Source organism: Macaca nemestrina, chromosome 10 (assembly GCF_043159975.1).
Source record: "Macaca nemestrina isolate mMacNem1 chromosome 10, mMacNem.hap1, whole genome shotgun sequence".
NCBI classification, from domain to species: domain Eukaryota; kingdom Metazoa; phylum Chordata; class Mammalia; order Primates; family Cercopithecidae; genus Macaca; species Macaca nemestrina.
Window position 1 is genome coordinate 29,711,652 of NC_092134.1, and position 19,983 is coordinate 29,731,634.

Below are 19,983 nucleotides of genomic sequence, written 5' to 3' on the forward strand. Positions count from 1 at the left end.
TATAATGTCGACAAGCACCTGATGGGCACTAATTTATTCATGAGGGGCCTGCCTCCATGACCCAAACTCCTCCCATTAGGCCCCGCCTCCAACATTAGAGATCAAATTTCAACATGAGATTTGAAGGGGACAAATGACAAGATTCCTTCCATCTCATCATTCTGTAGTCTTTAGCATTTTTCCCTCAGAGTAACCCCCTCATGCTTACAAGGTGGCTGCCACAGATCCAGCTCTCAAGTGCAGACATGTTCATGTCCGGTGGCAGAAAAGAAACCATTTCTTTCTAAATTTTTTTGATAAGGAAATCTTTCTCAGAAGCCTTTCAGCGGACTTGCTTCCCATCTCATTGCCCAAATTACAACATATACCGAATTTAATCCCTGACAAGAAGAAGAGGACCAGCCTATAGGCTGCCAGAAGTCAATTGGGTTCTCTAAGTAAGAAAGAAGAAAAGTAACTGCTGTTGAATGGGAACCACTAATGCCAAATACAGACAGCCTGATGCAATGAAGAAAGCATGAGTTTCGGTTCTGTTCTACTGTTTGGTAGCTGTGTGACCTTGAATGTATCTGTCTTCTCAGGCTGCTATAACAAAATACTGCACATTGGGCAGCTTTAACAATATAAATTTATTTTCTCAAAGCTGTGGAGGCTAGCAGTCCCAGACTGAAATGCCAGCTGATTCAGTTCTTGCTGAGGGCTCTTTTCTTGCCTCGTTAATGGCTTCCTTTTCCCCGTGTCTTCACATAGGCTTTTTCTGTGCACATGGAGAGCGAGCATGTCAGGATTGAGCTTTCTGGTGCTTAATGATTTCCTTGCTCCAAACATAGTCACATTGAGGGTTAGGGCTTGAACATATGAATTTCGGGGAGAAACAATTCAGTTCAGAGTATAGGGAAAATTACTTAACTCTCTAAGCCTTTCTTTCCTACCTCTGCAAATGGGACTAATCATATACACCTCCTAGTGTTCTCCTGGGAATACGATGAAATAATGACACATATGCTCAAACTTACCCCAAAGCCTTGAGTTACATTAGTTTACATTTTGTTCTTTTCACTCCATCAACTAAAACCAGACAACTCATGCAATGATAGAAACGTCACCAAATCACACGGCTTTCCATAGTGCATACTGATTTTAAGAATTGAGTTCCGGTTTCTGACAACCAGAGTAGCTTAAATATGCTTAGAAAAGGCAAATAATGCTTTATTTGCCTGAAGATTATATTATTTCATCTCAAAGTTAATGTGGTAATTTTATTGCAGAAATATTGTTATGGATTCCCTATCATTCTTTCTTGAGGATTAAAGGGAATAAAGTTGAAAACTCTACATAGTTGAAAGATAAAACATACCTGGGTGATTGGTTTCTTGCAACTAGCAGAGACACTTAAGAGAGCAGCCTCTGAAAGCAGATTTTGTTTTGTTTTGTTGTTTTTTTGAGACAGAACTTCACTCTTTTGCCCAGGCTGGAGTGCAGTAGCGTGATCTTGGAGTGCAGTGGCACGATCTTGTCTCACTGCAACCTCTGCCTTCTGATTTCAAGCGATTCTCCTGCCTCAACCTCCCAAGTAGCTGGGATTACAGGTGCCCACCACCATGCCCAGCTAATTTTTGTATTTTCAGTACAGACGGGGTTTCACCTTGTTGGCCAGGCTGGTCTCGAATTCCTGACCTCATGATTCACCCGCCTTGGCCTCTCAAAGTGCTGGGATTACAGATGTGAGCCGCTGTGCCCAGTCTGGCAGATTGTTTTTACTGGCTGCATCATATTGACAAAATTATTTGGACAGAGCGGAGAAAGTGAGGAGGCTGCGTCTGGCTCCCGCTCTCACAGCCATTGCAGTACATTGAGCTCCATAGAGACAGCGCCGGGGCAAGTGAAAGCCGGACGGGCACTGGGCAACTCTGTGCCTCGCTGAGGAAAAATAACTAAACATGGGCAAAGGAGATCCTACAAAGCCGAGAGGCAAAATGTCATCATATGCATTTTTTTTTGCAAACTTGTCGGGAGGAGCATAAGAAGAAGCACCCAGATGCTTCAGTCAACTTCTCAGAGTTTTCTAAGAAGTGCTCAGAGAGGTGGAAGACCATGTCTGCTAAAGAGAAAGGGAAATTTGAAGGTATGGCAAAGGCAGACAAGGCCCGTGATGAAAGAGAAATGAAAACCTATATCCCTCCCAAAGGGGAGACAAAAAAGAAGTTCAAGGATCCCAATGCACCCAAGAGGCCTCCTTCGGCCTTCTTCCTGTTCTGCTCTGAGTATCACCCAAAAATCAAAGGAGAACATCCTGGCCTGTCCACTGGTGATGTTGCGAAGAAACTGGGAGAGATGTGGAATAACACTGCTGCAGATGACAAGCAGCCTTATAAAAACAAGGCTGTGAAGCTGAAGGAAAAATATGAAAAGGATATTGCTGCATATCGAGCTAAAGGAAAGCCTGATGCAGCAAAAAAGGGAGTTGTCAAGGCTGAAAAAAGCAAGAAAAAGAAGGAAGAGGAGGAAGATGAAGAGGATGAGGAGGAGGAGGAGTATGAAGAAGATGAAGATGAAGAAGAGGATGATGATGAATAAGTTGGTTCTAGCGCAGTTTTTTTTCTTGTCTATAAAGCATTTAACCCCCCTGTACACAACTCACTCCTTTTAAAGAAAAAAATTGAAATGTAAGGCTGTGTAAGATTTGTTTTTAAACTGTACAGTGTCTTTTTTTGTATAGTCAACACACTACCGAATGTGTCTTTAGATAGCCCTGTCCCGGTGGTATTTTCAATAGCCACTAACCTTGCCTGGTACATTATGGGGGTTGTAAATTGGCATGGAAATTTAAAGCAGGTTCTTGTTGGTGCACAGCACAAATTAGCTATATATGGGGATGGTAGTTTTTTCATCTTCAGTTGTCTCTGATGCACCTTATACGAAATAATTGTTGTTCTGTTAACTGAATACCACTCTGTAATTGCAAAAAAAAAAAAAAAAAAAAAAAAGTTGCAGCTGTTTTGTTGACATTCTGAATGCTTCTAAGTAAATACAATTTTTAAAATTAGTATTGTTGTCCTTTTCATAGGTCTGAAATTTTTCTTCTTGAGGGGAAGCTAGTCTTTTGCTTTTGCCCATTTTGAATCACATGAATTATTACAGTGTTTATCCTTTCATATAGTTAGCTAGTAAAAAGCTTTTGTCTACACACCCTGCGTACCATAATGGGGGTAAAGTTAAGTTGAGATAGTTTTCATCCATAACTGAACATCGAAAATCTTGATCAGTTAAGAAATTTCACATAGCCCACTTACATTTACAAACTGAAGAGTAATCAGTCTACTCAAAGCATGGGATTGTTAGAATCAAACATTTTGTTCTAACCTTTACATGAGGACTCTATTCTTTAACTCCCATTACCATGTAATGGCAGTTATATTTTGCAGTTCCCACATTAAAGAAGACCTGAGAATGTATCCCCAAAAGTGTGAGCTTAAAATACAAGACTGCCATATGAAATTTTTTGTTGACATTAGTCTCAGTGAAGACTATGAAATGCTGGCTATAGATGTCTTTTCCCATTTATCTCAATATGGACTGCTCAGGAAACGAGATTTTCCATTACAAGTATTTTTAATTAATTGGGCCAGCTTTTAAAATGAAGATGCCTCATTCAAAATAGGGTATATTTTCCTATATTATGGTTTGCCGCTTTATAAATCCAAGTAGATAGGAGGAAAGAAGACACTTAAACTTTGCATCTCAGTATGAATTATTCAATTTATTTGAATGATTTTTCTTTACAAAACAAACTCATTAGTCATTTGCTTAGCAGTTTAGGGAACAATTTGGCAATTTTGTGGTTTTCGAGATTATCATTTTCTTAAAGTGCCAGTATTTTAAAATAGCGTTCTTGTAATTTTACACACTTTTGTGATGGAGTGCTGTTTTGTTATATAATTTTGACTTGGATTCTTTCCATTTGCATTTGTTTATGTAATTTCAGGAGGAATACTGAACATCTGAGTCCTGGATGATACTAATAAACTAATAATTGCAGAGGTTTAAAAAAAATTATTTGACTGCTGTAGGTTTCAGTTTTCTCATTTGTAAAGTTGTAATAATAATACTTTATTTATAATAATATTGATAATTATAATATTTTGCTAATGGGGTTACTACAATGAATTATGACAATACTGCTAATAATAATATTTTACTTCAGGGGGTTACTGTTAAGATAACTTGGGTTAATATACATGAAGTGCTTGGATCAGTGCCAAGCTTGATCCATCATCACCATCATCAACATCATCCACAAATAACACTCTAGGAAACAACCTGTAGCCAAATCTTTGCTTTCATTGAGATGGATTCCTAAAGGAGCTACATTGTGGGGTCACAAGGCATTTGTCACTCAGCTTCTTTAAGACTCAAGAACTTCATCCAGCCAGGTGTGGTGGCTCATGTCTGTTATCCTACTACTTTGGGAGGCAGAGGCAAGAGGATCACTTGAGTCCAGGAGTTCAAGACCAGCCTGGGCAACATAGGGAGACCTCCCCGCACCCAATCTCTATAAAAAGTGAAAGAAAATTAGCTGGATCTGGTGGCGCATGCCTGTAGTCCCAGTTACTTGGAAGACTGAGGCAGGGGGATCACGTAAGCCCAGGAGGTTGAGGCTGCAGTGAGCTGAGATTGCGCCAACTGCAGCCTGGGTGACAGAGCAAGATCCTGTCTCAAACAAAACAAAACAAAACAAACAAAAAACAAACAAAAAAACTCCCCAGACCTGCCCCCCCCCCACAAAAAAAACCCTAAAAAGAACAACTTCCAATTTAGCTGAGCCAGGCATGTTTTGTGACAGCATTGCCTGGAGTCAGGAGAAGACAACTCTGATCAAAACCAGCTGCAGGTCCTGTGATATTGAACTTTTCTTGTCACTGTGATATCAAGGCATGCCTGAAAGTGCTTCCTGGAGGTGTCCTGTAACTGTCTTGGCACTTATTTGCAGTCTATATGTTGATGGACCTCAGAATACTACCTATGTTCTGCCCCTTAGCAGCTATTCATCATAGGCTACCTTGCCAGGGAATGACCCAGGGCATTGTGACAGATCAATTTACTTAATGGATTATACATTTCAAATAACTTGAAGTTGATTTGGTCCAGCCTGACTGTTGCTGGGCTGATCATCATTCTGATAAATGACAAGGTTGCTGGGTTTGTTCCCTGGTGGTATTTTACAGGCAGGGCTTGCCCAGGGTTTAGCTGTGCTTGGTGCTAACGGAGAAGGCATGTGGAGGCTTGGGAAGCAGGTCTCTCTGGTTTTGGAACACAAAGGACACACACAGAAAACCTGACCAGGCACTTTTTTTTTTTTTTTTGCCACCTCTGTGTGCCTCAAGGCAGTGTGGCTGGAAACGATGGGAATCTGTTCTTGCCAACTCTTTGATTCCTCCTTATAGGACCAAGCTCTCTTCCCTGGCAGAAGGAAGAAATTGGGGCAGCTGGAAAGACTCAAATAACTGAGTTTGTCTCCCCTTTAATCTTTCTTTGTAGGTGAACTAGAGGCCAGAGAACAAACAGGTGATAAAAGAGCAAGAAATCCTTGCAAAAGGATAGGCAGAATGCGTCTTAGGGGCTGTGAAAAGAAGCTAAAGAAGGTCAGATTCTGTTACACCTTAAACCCACTTAAGCTGAGCAAGAAGAATAATTGAATTAAACTGTGGCAGAAGGAAAATTTTTCCAGGAGCAAGGGTTGGATAATGACTATGCTTTACCCAAAGTGCACAGCACTTGGCACGTCCCCACACGTCCCCAGCATGCCTATTCAGTGAGTGAATGATGGTGACAGGAAGGGCTCACAGGCCTCCATCCTGGTCTTAGTTCCAACACTTATCTCTATGGTCTTGGGCAAGTTCCCTACACATTCTGAATCTGTTTGCTTACTTTTAAAGTGGAACTAATAATACCTCTTTTATGGGGTTGTTGAAAGATTCACGATATATATATATATGAAAGTGAACCTCATATTCCAAAAGTTCTATAACATCTGTTGTAAGTGATATTAAAATATCACTTAAAATCACTGTTTTAAGTGATATTAAAATAAAGCAATGCTGTCATTGCTTAATGATATCTTCTAAACATCGAGTGTCTACATATAGACACTACATATATATACATATATAGGGTATATATACATGTATATATGTACACATCTATATATAGACACTCATAAATGTAAATCATAGACACATCTATATATAGACACTCATATAAATCTATATATAGACACTGTATATATAAACACTCATATAAATGTAGTGTCTATAGACACGTATATATAAATTATATACGTATATATAGACACTTGATGTTTAGAAGCTATCATTAAGCAACTACAGCAATGTTTTATTTTAATATCACTTAAAACAGGTGTTATAAAAGTTTTGGAATATGAGGATCCCTTTCTAATGTTAATGTAATTTGCAGATACCCTTTAAATGAGGATACTATTATTGATAGAGAAGATATATAATGGCCAAAAGCTATAAAAAAATCAGTAACATTTTTAGAATGAGTTTTTATTTGATGAATTGAAACAGCACGTATACACATAGGCTGTCCAAAGAAATGATGAGACATTTATTCCCTCTCCAGACAAGATATGATGCTTATATAAATTATTGTGAGCTCCCACAATAGCTCCATAGACCGCCAAGTGACTGGGACCTACGAGTCCAAAAGGATTAAATTCTAACTATAGATGAGCATCTTTATAAGAGAGGGCTCATTTATGTTAGCTATTGATATTAAGCTAAGTTAGATGCAGCAGATGGCCTTGCTGCGCAGAGATGGCCCTTCAGACTGACATCATTCAATCTTGGGACTCTTTTCCTTCCTTGGGACTTCTAGGTTTGTGCTTACTTGCCACAGAGCATGCTAGACACCGTCTCCTTCCATAATCCTGTAACAATGGGGCTTGTTTCCAGGCTGACCTGTTGAGTCTAGCAGTGCAGCCTCTGACTGTGGAAGTTTGGTTCCCGTGTGTAATTTCCTCTGCCATCTAAACCATTGTGGACTTGCATCTTAGTAGAGTCTGAGATGAGGACTTGTTTGCAGGCAATACATTTTGGGAAGTAATTTCAAGGTGCAGGGAGTGAAAGCCCATCCAAGGGTGTATTATTAGCTGGTTACTGTTGAGGGCAATAGGAACACAATCCTGTTGGGGACTCTCTGAAGAGTTGTGCAGAATATACTTCGAAATAGTCTCCTGAGGCATGAAAGAGGGGGGCATTCTAAAAATCAGCTCCCATATCCCAATGGTCGAGGAGTGCCCTATGGAAGGTAATCTTCCTTTTCCTTCCAGGTTTGCACATGTGTCAGGATGACTAACTGGGGCTGTGCTGGAGAGCCATGAGAGATGTGGGTGCTATTGAGGTGCAAAGTTGTCAAACGGCTCCTGGGCATAGCTGGTGTTACAGAGAGGGCTGGGACAAAAAGCCTAGCTGTATTAGTCCATTCGCATGTTGCTAATAAAGACATACCCAAGACTGGGTAATTTGCAAAGGAAAGGGCTTTAATGGACTCACAGTTCCACATGGCTGGGGAGGCCTCACAATCATGGTGGAAGATAAAGGAAGAGCAACCGATGCCTTACCTGGTGGCAGTGAGAAAGCATGAGAGCCAAGCAAAAGGGGAAACCCCTTATACAGCCATCGGATCTTGTGAGACTTACTACCATGAGAAAAGCATGGGAGAAACAGCTCCCATGATTCAATATCTCCACCTGGCCCTGCCCTTGACATGTGGGGATTATTACAATTCAAGGTGAGATTTGGGTGAGGACACAGCCAAACCATATCACCAGCCAAAGAAACATGAGGTGCACAAAAGGTGCCAACCAGGAGACAAAGCACAACTGTGGGGAGACAGAATTAAGGATCAGGTCTGGTTATCCATTAATGTCTTTTGAGCCCAATTCTGTGCTGTTAATCTATAGACTTAGGCACATTTAAATTTTAGAGTTTATTTGAGCAGACAGCAATTCATAAATCAGGCAGCACCAAACTGCAACTGGTTGGGGCTCTACTGAGAGGGAGAGAGGGGAAAACATTTATGAGGTGTTAATGGAAGCAAGACAAAGACAATATTTCATTGACTAAAGTAGAAAGTCCCTAGTTAGAGGTTAGTGGGTGGTTCCTCTTTTTTTAAAATTAAATTAAATATCAAGTTCTAGGATAGATGTGCAGGATGTGCAGGTTTGTTACATAGGTAAACATGAGCCATGGTGGTTTGCTGCACCTATCTACCCATCACCTAGGTATTAAGCCCCACACGCATTAGCTATTTATTCTGATGCTCTGCCTCCCACTGCTCACCCCAGCAGGCCCCAGTGTGTGTTGTTCACCTCCCTATGTCCATGTATTCTCATTGTTCAGCTCCCACTTGTAAGTGACAACATGTGGTGTTTGGTTTTCTGTTCCTGTGGTAGTTTGCTGAGGTTAATGGCTTCTAGCTCCATCCATGTTTCTGCAAAGGACATGATCTCACTTTTTTTAAGCTCCATCCATGTTCCTGCAAAGGACATGATCTCACTTTTTTAAATGGCTGCATAGTATTCCATGGCACCTCTTAATCCAGTCTATCATTCATGGCCATTTGGATAGATTCCATGTCTTTGCTGTTGTGAATGGTGATGCAATGATTGGTTAAGTTTGTTTTGTTTTCCTAGGCTATGACGATTCCACTCTGGGTTTAGTTTTAATTGGAACTCAAGGTGCTGGAGCCATCTCTGGCTAATGGACCCTGAATTAATTATTTCCACAGTGCCATATATTGTGTTAGCTGTTGGAGCTGAAAAGTTTAATGCAGCACAGTGCATGCCATATCCTACAACCTACAGTACATAGAGCATGATGACATGGCAAAGTAAAGGTGGTTACTGTTTAGGAGGGAGACAAGCACTATAGTAGATGTCAGCATAAAAGCCTCTCACAACTTGGAAGGGAATGACTAATTCCTTCTGGAGTTTTGGGGGAAGATTTCACAATGAAGGCAATAAATAATTAATTTGGGTCTTGAAGTTTGAATAGGAGTGCATCATGTAGTAACAGGCAGGAAGGACATTCTCACAAGAGAGAGACAGATGAGTGTCTGAACTGGGCATGCCCATGAAGTCTTCACGGTTCCATTTTTTTTTTTCCTTAATAGGTTCTGGCTCAGGCCATTATTTCAGTTAAGTTTTGTTAGTTTTATTTTATTTTTAATTATTTTTTGAGACAGAATCTGACTGTTGCCTGGGCTGGAATGCAGTGACATGATCATAGTTCACTGTAGTTGTGAATTACTGGGCTTAAGTTATACTCCTGCCTCAATCCCCAACAACTAATTTTAAAAGGTTTTTTTTTTGGTTAGGGGCAGAGGTCTTATTATGTTGCCCAGGCTGGTCTCAAACTCCTGGCCTCAAGCCATCCTCCGACTTGGGACTCTCAAAGTTCTGGGATTACAGGCATGAGCCACTGCACTTGACTTTTATTTTTTAAAATAATAAAAAATATTTTATTATTTTATTATTATCCTATTTATACCTAGGTGGTATTTCACAGGCCAGGCTGATGATCTCAATACTCTGCCCCTGGGGTCCCAATAGAGTGAAACTGCCCCGTCACCCCTCTCTCCTAACCTCCTCAACTGGGACTACATGTACCCAGGAGTTGTGGATAGTTTGTTCCATTATAACGGGATACAGGCACACCAGACATCATTACTTTCCCTCTTCTGTGACCACCTATTCTGAGTCTTGTGGATCGTTCATATTCACTGCTCACCCTCCAAGTTAGTCAAGTGGGACTTCTTTGTCACTTTGAGGAATGCCTGTGGCCACTCCAGCATTTGCCTCATCCCTGTTTGCATCCAGACATCCTCCTGGGGTGCCCATTTCCTTCCACCACTAGAGGCCAATGTCCTTCGTCTTCCTCCCTCCTCTTTCTGTAAAATTGCTCTGACAACCACCACTTCCATCTCAATGTGGGTTATTCAGATCCATGACCTTTTCAGCCTCATTCCTCAAGGCTGGATTCTGGCATTTCCTGACTCCAGTCATCTGTGGGGAGATATATGTGGGTGGGTGGGAGTAATTTGTGTCTGGAAGTGGGTTGGAGGGGTAGGTGGAGGCGTGAGGGGCTTCCTAGGATCATGAAAATGACATGGATAGGCAGCCTGTTTCTCCATTAAGGCACAAGACCATGTCCTTATATTTTTTATGTATGGACCTGATATTTATTGTTTGCTTATTGTAGTCCAGGTGGTGCCCGCTTTCCAAAAATGTCATCACATTAACCAGATGAGAAGTACACCATTCTATTCTGTGGATGAGGAAACCTAGAAGGTTAAATAATTTGTCCAATATTACATAATTTCTAGGTGGCTGAACTAAGATTCCATTGCAGGCAGTAAAAACATATCTATTGAGATGAATTAAATTACTGTCTCTTTAGTACCTGATACTAAGTATCTAGTACAGTGAACTTGGTGCTTTGGGACATAGTGTGAAGTATAGACTTTAAATCAACTCTCAACACATGACTAATATATTCATCCATTTTCATACTGCTATAAATAACTGCTCGAGATTGAGTGATTTATAAAGGTAAATGGTTTAATTAATTCACACTTCTGCATGGCTGGCAAGGCCTCAGGAAACTTATAATCATGGTAGAAGGTGAAGAGAAAGCAAGGCACCTTCTTTACCAGGTGGCAGGAAGGAGAAGTGCCAAGCGAAAGGGGAAGAAGCCCTTATGAAACCGTTAGATCTCATAAGGACTCACTTACTGTCATGAGAACAGCATGAGGGAAAACACCCCCATGATTCAATCACCTCCACATGGTCTCTCCCTTGACATGTGGGGATTATGGGAATTACAATTCAAGGTGAGATTTGGCTGGGATACAAAGCCTAACCATACCAACTAGGATGCAGAGTCTGGATTTCAGAAGGGATTTAACTTCAAATCCAGATTTTTATTTCTTAGTAGTTGTGTGATCTTGAGTGCACTATGTAAATAAACCTCATATTGTAAAGATGGGAAGTAGGATGTAAAAGGAATAAAGAGATCAGGATGCCTGGAAGGGAAGGTTTTGATAGAAGAAATATCGGTGAAAAAAGGTAGATTGGAATTCATAGAGGGTTTTTGTCATTTGGGGTTGACTGCTATGTTTGAACATTTCTCTGTACATTGTGAAAGTTTCTAAATTTATATGTCCTTTTCAAGGTTGAGGGCAAAAACACATCTCTGGACTCCCTTGCACCTGGGACGTAGGTGTGTGGCGTAGGTTCTGCCAATTGGGACCACCCATATAGGTCTTGATTCAGAGGATAAAAATGTCATCACATGTGGGAGTTAGCACTACCTAAGCGAGAGTCAATCTTCTGGGCATGGTGGGGGCAATGGCGTCCACTTCATCGGAGGCATTGGCAGAAGAGTTTCTGGTGTCTAGTCCCAAGAAGGATTGATGCTGAATGGTGGTGGTAGTGACATTTCACTAGAGAATCCAATGGAATGGCTTGGTTTCCTGGCTAAATGGCTTCAGGTTCTGGCTTCTTGCTCCTCAGATTCCATGAGCTACCTGGCTTCTTTTAATACATTCCTGTTCTGTTTAAACAAGCCAAAATATATTCTGTTATTTGCAACCAAGAACTCTGACCATGTATCAGTAGACTGTGGCAGGCCTGTGAGCCAATGGATGACTTGAAGTTCAAAGTAACATCTGTGTATCTTCTCATGATTCACAATTTCTCTAACTCTTATATTCTGATAAAAGAGTTTTAATTTATGCTGGGCCTTCAGTGGCATTAAGATATTTCTACTGCTTTTTGAATATTGCTCATTTTTTTCACTTTCTGATTCATGATGTTAAAAACAACCACAAAAATGGAGTTATAATCCATAAACATGACAGTAATTTACACACTCTTTTAGAAAAAACTATTACAAATTTTTATTTTCTGTGAGTTTTCTTTCAAATCTTAAAATCTTAAAAATGTCCTCTGCGACTCTTTATAGTTTCATTCTTTTCTCTGAGCAGGGTCTTGCTAAAAGCTATCAATAAAAGCTAAATGCTGGAGATGGGAGGTCAATAACAGAGAAACATAAGAAATATAGAATCCAGCTTGAGAAAAAAGACATTCTCATTAAAAAAAAAAAAATTCAAAGCATAGCTCAAGGCAATACACTTCCCAAACGCCACCCTGTCTTATACTACTGTGGTGTCTTTTAATAAAAAAAAATCAGAAAAGAAGTGTTGGTTCATCTAACTCTCCAACTACTCACCTAAAAAGATCTAATTTAATTTGTGGCTCATCCATCAGGTGGCTTCTGTCACTCTTTGAACTTCAGGTGGACTGATAACATTTCATGTTTAGCATTAGCAAAGGCATCCCAAAGGCCTCCTTCCCAGCCTGCTCAGTTCTATGGGCTTTACTATTTATTCTACCCAAATCTCATGGGTAAGTCATCCAGGCTGCAGACTGCATGCTTCTCAATCCATGGTGTGGTTTCTGCAGGGATGTTGACTCAGAGACGGAAGGGACAATGTGGATATGTAATTCTGATTATTTCCTAAACTCGTTTGACTAGAGTCAGTAGAAAAAGCAATTTGTCTGCCTTACCCGATAAGTTCTCAAGTATACAGGCTTGGATGTATAAGTGTTTACAAAAAAACCAAAAACCAAAAACCAAAACACAAAAATCACCTCTTCTCCTGTGTTTTATCCTATCCAGCTCCTCTGTCCCGTTGGTCTGTGTTACCATGTCACCAACCTGATTTTTTGCCAAAGTTCTTCCTTATGTTGACATGTTACCTCAGTGCAGAGAATAGTTTTAATGCACAGTCTAGTTTGAGCAGCCTTGTCTGATTCATGTCCTGGTCTTTCTCAGTAGTTCCCTTAATAGCTCTGAGGCAGGTGGTTTCCTTCCAGGATTTTGTTGCACTATGGTCTGTTCCTATGTTCAAAACCATGCAAGAACCTGTGCTCTCTATTATATCAAGTGGATGCCTGTTTGTGTGATACCAATAACTATGTTTTCTTATTGCTTTTGTCATTTGTTTATCTTCCTATTATAAAGCCCTGTTTTTCCTCAGACATTTAAACATGTTTGATATGCTTTGGCTCTGTGTTCCCACCCAAATCTCATCTCAAATTGTAATCCACATGTGTTAAGGGAGAGACCTGGTGGAAAGTGATTGGGTCATGGGGGCTGTTTCCACTGTGCTGTTCTCATGATAGTGAGGGAGCTCTCATGAAATCTGATGGTTTTATAGGTGGTAGTTTCCCCACTCTTCTCTCTTCTGCCACAATGTAAGACATGCCTGCTTCCCCTTCCACCATGATTGTAAGTTTCCAGAGGCCTCTCCAGCCATATGGAACTGTGAGTCAATTAAACCTCTTTTCTTTATAAATTACCCAGTCTTGGGTATTTCTTTATAGCAGTGTGAGAGCAGACTAATACAATGTTTATAAAATGCTATTTGAACTTGAATATGTATCATATGGTCTATTTTGCTTTCCATCAGGTTTTCCTCCTAAGTTCTTTGTACATGGAATATTTGTTTTAATCTCCTTTTGGGAAAATACTAATTTTTATAGAAACAAAATCAAAATTGTCTCTTTCTGTTTGTTCATTTTAAGTTAAGATAAAAACACCAAGTGATAGTGGCTTCTTTGAATGATTGGCTAGCCACAGGCTGATTATATTATGTCCTTTAGTTATGATGATGAATATTAAATAGCACATCAAGTTATTGATTTCTCATGTTTACAGGTCCCCATTATGATTTTGTTGCAGTAATTTTAAAGAAGTATATCCAATTTTTATTAAACCAAACTTCCAAGTACTATCTATACTACATTGTACCTCTATAACCAAGCAAAAACCTCAATCCAGCACATGCACCTACTCTCATTCATCTTTCTTACACATGGCATTAGCTAGAGTACAAATAGATTATTTAGTCTTTCTCTAAGTGAAATCACCAGTGATTAAAAATCCTATTTGCCTTATAAAATGGACATTAATAGCCCTTCTTTCTTTTAAAAAATAGATTATTATTCTATTATGTATAAACCATCATGTAAAATATTACATATGATAGCTTGCTTTCTTGTTCCAGTGAAACATTTCTTTTTATTTAATGCAGTTTTGCACATACAACTCAGCATACATTTGAAAGTAGGCAGTTTGAAAACATAATATTTGTACTTCATTTTTTTGGAACCACCCCTTCTATAGCAGTTAAAGGCCTTGATTTGCACTTCACTGATGAGAGGCCAGAGCACTGAGGGATTTAGCTTTTCAAGCTTAGATTCAACTCCAATGTGCTGGAATGGAATACAAAGTACAGCTCTGCATTCATTATCACTTAATTATACAACTAGTTGGGTTTTCAAAGGAATTTTCCTCCCCAAAGCAAAATCTGTGCCAGGTGCTTTTGTTTTCCTGAAATGACATTTTTATATTAAAAAAAATTTTGAAGTCTTCCTGTTGCAAACTCAGAAACATTCTATGTCACTTTTTCCCTAAGGATCTCTTGCTTTGATTTGAGAGCACAGGCCACTATGCTTTTTTGTTTTTCCTCAAGAAGTCGTTCTTAAATGCAAAACAGCAACGATAATTTTTGCCTTTTAAATGATCAGCCAAAAAGGGAGATAATTCAACTCAGTTTGTGCTTCTCTGATTTTATATTTATTGCAAGTTTAAGAATAATGAAATCTGAGAACAATGAATCTTTACATTAATATAGGGGTTTTCAACCTCAACACTATTGATATTTGGAGCTGGATAATTCTTTGTTGTGTGGGGTGTCTTGTGCATTACAGGATATTTAGCGGCATCCCTGGCCTCCACCCATTAGATGCCTGTGGCACTCTACCTGCTTCCCACCCCGTACCAGTCATAACAACCACAAAGTTCCTTTGACATTGCCGATTATCTCAGGGTAAGGGTAGGGGGCAAAATGGTCTCTGATTGAGAATTGAGAACCACTATGAGGGACTAAACTAATAATTATTTGCGTGCTATCATCTTGAACTCCTCTACAGGTATATTTGGGAATTCAGTTGTTCATTTTAATTCATATGGCAGACTTCTAATAGCCAATTTGGATTTAGAGGCTTTTATACTATTTCTCTTGTATAGAATCATCTGCGGGCAACATCTCTCAGCTTTGGTTCTTGCCCACAGACAATACCCAGTGAACTGTTTTCTGTGCAACAGCTATAGTGTTCTTTTAAAAAGTCAGATCATATCTTTCCTCTGTTCAAAAGCCTCCAGTGGTGCCTCTTTACTTAGAGTAAAAGCCAAAGTTCTTACGATGTCTACAAGGCCCTGAGGATCTGACTTTGTCTCCCATACTCCTTCCCCATGGGGCCCCAGCCACATTAGTCTTGCTGTTCCTAGGCCCTGCCCTGCACACTCGTACCCTGGAGGTTTTGCATTAGCTCTTCCCTCTTCCAGGAACATGGGTCTCTGAGAGAGCTGCATCCATCTTGTAGTTTCTTCCAGTTCCTGCTCAAATGCTGCCTTTTCAGAGAGGTCTCCCACATCAACCCATCTGAAGTGGTTTGGCTGTGTCCCCATCCATATCTCATCTTGAATTGTAGTTCCCATAATCCCCACATGTTGTGGGAGGGCCCAGGTGGAGATAATTGAATCATAAGGGCGGTTTCCCCCATCCAGTTCTTGTGATAATGAGTGAGTTCTCATGAGGTCTGATGGTTTTCTAAGGGGCTTCCCCCTTCACTGGGCTCTCATTCTTCTCCTTCCTGCTGCGATGTGAAGAAGGATGTGTTTGTTTCCTTTTCTGCCATGACTGTAAGTGTCCTGAGGCCTCTCCAGACATGCTGAACTGTGAGTCATTTAAACCTCTTTCCTTTATAAATCACCTAGTCTCGGTTATGTCTTTATTCACAACGTGAGAATGGATTCATACACCATCCTTTACTCTCTATTCCCTTTATCCTTTTTATTTTTCTCCAAAACACTTGTTACCACAAAGCATAGTACATACTTGTTTTTTTTTTTTTTTAGTTTTCCTCCACTGAAATGCATGCATCAGAAGGCAGACACTGGCTCTTGTTAATGGTTGTGTCCTAGTGCCTGGCATATTCATTCGTCCAGTATGTATTTGTCGCTCAATAAACACTTGTTGAAGGACTGAATACTTTTTCTGTTAAATAAATCTAGTTCGAGTGGGCTTTGATTCTCAGTCTTAGTTTTTTTCCCTAGTTAGGGTCCTCCAGGTGCAGAGATGGACTATAACCTATCCTCAGAGAAAGACCCCATTTTCTAATCTGAGAGTAAAAGCTTTTTCTTTTTTTGATTGAGGGGAAGGCTGGTCATAAAGTTTAGTTGTATTAATCAGGACTTTATCATTTGCAAGAGACAGAAAATCCAACTCAGACAGGCTTAAGCAAAGAGGGGAGTATTTGTTCACATAACTAAAATCCAGGGTTATATCTGGTTTTAGACATGGCTGGACCAGCATGTTCTTAAGAATTTTTTTCTTAGCTCTGCTTCTTTTCCTGTGGCTTCATTCTCCTTCTATATTATGGCAAAATTGGCCAAATAGAGCTATAGGTTTTCTTTCTACCAGCAAATCATACAGAAAGAGTTCTTTTTCCCTAGGGTTCCTGCAAACATTCTGACCCTCCTTGGCCTGGCTGAGGTCACACAGGTCCTTCTCTAAACCAGTTACAGTGTCAGCTCTGGAACACCTGCCTCATTGAAGCCACAGGAACTGACACTGGACAGGGAGCATTTCTCCAAGGGAATATCAGCAAGCTTTTTACATGACGGAGGAGCAGTGGAACACTGGGCAGGCAGAGGAGTGGGTGTCTACTATCTTCTCTCTCTCTCTTTTTTTTTTTTTTTGATATGAAGTCTCACTCTGTTGCCCAGGCTGGAGTGCAGTGGCGCAATCTCAGCTCACTGCAGCCTCTGCCTCCTGGGTTCCAGTGATTCTTCTGCCTCAACCTCCAGGGTAGCTGGGATTACAGGCTCCCGCCACCATGCCTGGCTGATTTTTGTATTTTTAGTAGAGAGGGGGTTTCACCATATTGGCCAGGATGGTCTCAATCTCTTGACCTCGTGATCCACCCACCTTGGCTTCCCAAAGTGCTGGGATTACAGGCATGAGCCACTGCGCCCAGCCTACTCTCTTTTTAAGGATTAATTTCTCCCCTAACCCCAACAACAGAAATCCTTATGAATTCTTGAAGTCTCATCGAAGGGCACACCACATGGGTCATGTTCTTTTTCTTAAAAAAAAATTCATATACAATTTCTGCCCATTTTATGAGGTACATGTGATATTACATGCATAGAATGTGAATGATTAACCAGGGTATTGAGGGTATCTATCACATTGAGTAGATATCATTTCTATGTGTCAGAAGCAGTTCAGTCCTCTGTTCTAGCTATTTTGAAATACACAATACATTATTACTAAGTATAGTCATCCTCCTCTGCTGTCCAACACGAGAACTTATTCCTTCTGTCTAACTGTATGTTTGTATGCATTAACCAATCTCTTTTTTCACCCCCCACCCACCCATACACCCTTCATAGCCTCTGGTAACTATCATTCTGCTGTCCACCTCCATGGAATCGATGACTTTTTAGCTCCCACATATGAGTGAGAACATGCAATAGTTGTCTTTCTGTGCACATAGACAATTTTCTATATTTCCTTAAAAGGAACCAAAATATCACTGGAAATGTAATGAGAGGGTGAGAATTTAATTTACCAGGACTTCTCAGGAGAGCAAGACAGTGATAGGAATAAAAATATTCCTACTCTATTTAGGAAGGGACCAAGACTCCCAAGGAGCAACCTCAAATATTAGCTTTCTTATTTCCCCAACTGCCGTCTAGGGAGAGTGAATTAGATTACCTTCAGGGCTGCTGTTTTAGAGTCAATTAAAGTATAGCTCTCCAATACATAGGAATAAAGATAGGGCTGTCCTGATTGTGTCCTTTTCTTACCATACCTAACACTTCCAAAAAAAAAAAAGTCAAAATTCCATTTATATATTTAGGGATTTCATATAAATGTAAATAAGTGTGAAAATTTTAAATATTTAAAGAATAGTGGTTTAAAGAGGTATCAAATCACTACCTTATCAGGGATGTGCTATTATTAGTCAACTTGGAGGTGAGGGAATGTGTCTCTACCTGGGCCTGCTTCTACTTTATTTTTTCAAGATGCACTAGCAAGCCAGAGGCTCTTTTGAGTAATTGGATGCATTTATCTATGCTTCTAGAGAACATAGAGGTTGGGAGAAAGAGGGGTAAAAGGGGAGTTGAGCAATGGAGTAGGCCACTTTGGAATATCTTATACCCCAAGAGAAGATTAGAGTGTTTTTATAGTACAAGAACATTTTTTATACCTCAATTTCATATGAATAGACACATGTTATACATATGCATGTATTATATATAACATGTATTTTATGCTATAATTATATTATAAATTATATAAATGTATACTATATAAGTTATATTAAATAGAAACTATTTTATTAAATATATAAAATACATGATTTGTTTTGGTTCTCTTTTATTTGGACTTTCCAAATACCACTGGAAAACAATATAAAATCATAAGACTAGCATGTTTCTTTATAAAATCACTTTATTGATGTATAATTACATACACAAAGCTGTGTGTATGTAATGTTTACAACTTGGTGAGTTTGGAAAGACCAGCATCTTGGGCAAGTGAAATTCTCTTCTTTTCTCCAAAGCATCCCATCTTCTCCTCCATTTTTTCTTGGAGGTTTTAAAAAGTCAGAACCTCACCTGCATGCCTCTTGAGAGTTAGAATGGTCAACCCTGTCCACTGGCTTCATGAGAAGGGGCTGGAATGGGAGCCTCCCACAATTTGCCAATATGGCCACACAGTGTCTCCCACTGACTAGTTGGGGAACACTTGTCAAAGTGCAGTCTCTTAGTAGATTATGGGATGGGACCTGATGTGCATGGTCAGGATTAAAAAGAGGATTGCAGCATGTGCAGCTGGGATTAAGGATGGGTGAAGAACCAAATTGCAGCCATTAAAGAAGGGGCAAGATAAAAGATCATCGATTTCCCATTGAAGTTTCATGTTCTTAAATATCTATGATCTGGCCTCTCTCTAACCCACACCACAAGGGAAAAGAGTCCAGTGTGATAGTGTGATTCTGTAATTTTATCACTGAGTACAAAATGAAATTATTGTTTTAGGGAGATTTAAAGAAACTTATATCTCCATGGCAGAATTCCCTGGTTTCAGAATGTCTAAAGGTCAAAGTCTGAAACAAGATTTAGAAATGTTTTTAACATCTTCTTTATTTTTTTTAACTTTTGTTTTATAATTTTTTATAATTTTTGGGGAACAGGTGGCACTTGTTTACATGAGTAAGTTCTTTAGTGGTGATTTGTGAGATTTTGTTGTGCCCATCGCCCAAGCAGTATACACTGAACCCAATTTGTAGTCTTTTATCCCTCACTCCTTCCCACACTTTCCCCCAAGTCCCCAAAGTCTGTTGTATCATTCTTATGCCTTTGTATCCTATCATAGCTTAGCTCCCAATTATGAGTGAGAATGTTTGATGTTTGGTTTTCTATTCCTGAGTTACTTCACTTAGAATAATAGTCTCCAGTTCCATCCAGGTTGCTGTGAATACCATTAATTTGTTCATTTTTATGGCTGAGTAGTATTCCATTGTATATATATCCATCACAATTTCTTTATCCACTCATTGATTAATGGACATTTGGACTGGCTCCACATTTTTGCAATTGCGAATTGCGCTGCTATAAACATGCATGTGCAAATATCTTTTTCATATAATGACTTCTTTTCCTCTGGGTTGATACCCAGTAGTGGGATTGCTGGATCAAATGGTGCTTTTACTTTTCGTTCTTTAAGGAATCTCCACGCTGTTTTCTACAGCAGTTG

General features: G+C 39.7%; 1 pseudogene; it reads left to right on the plus strand.

The window, feature by feature from the left end:
- The first annotated feature begins 1,804 nt into the window (after positions 1–1,804).
- Positions 1,805–3,350, plus strand: LOC105497732 (high mobility group protein B1 pseudogene; annotated as a pseudogene).
- The last annotated feature ends 16,633 nt before the right edge of the window (positions 3,351–19,983 follow it).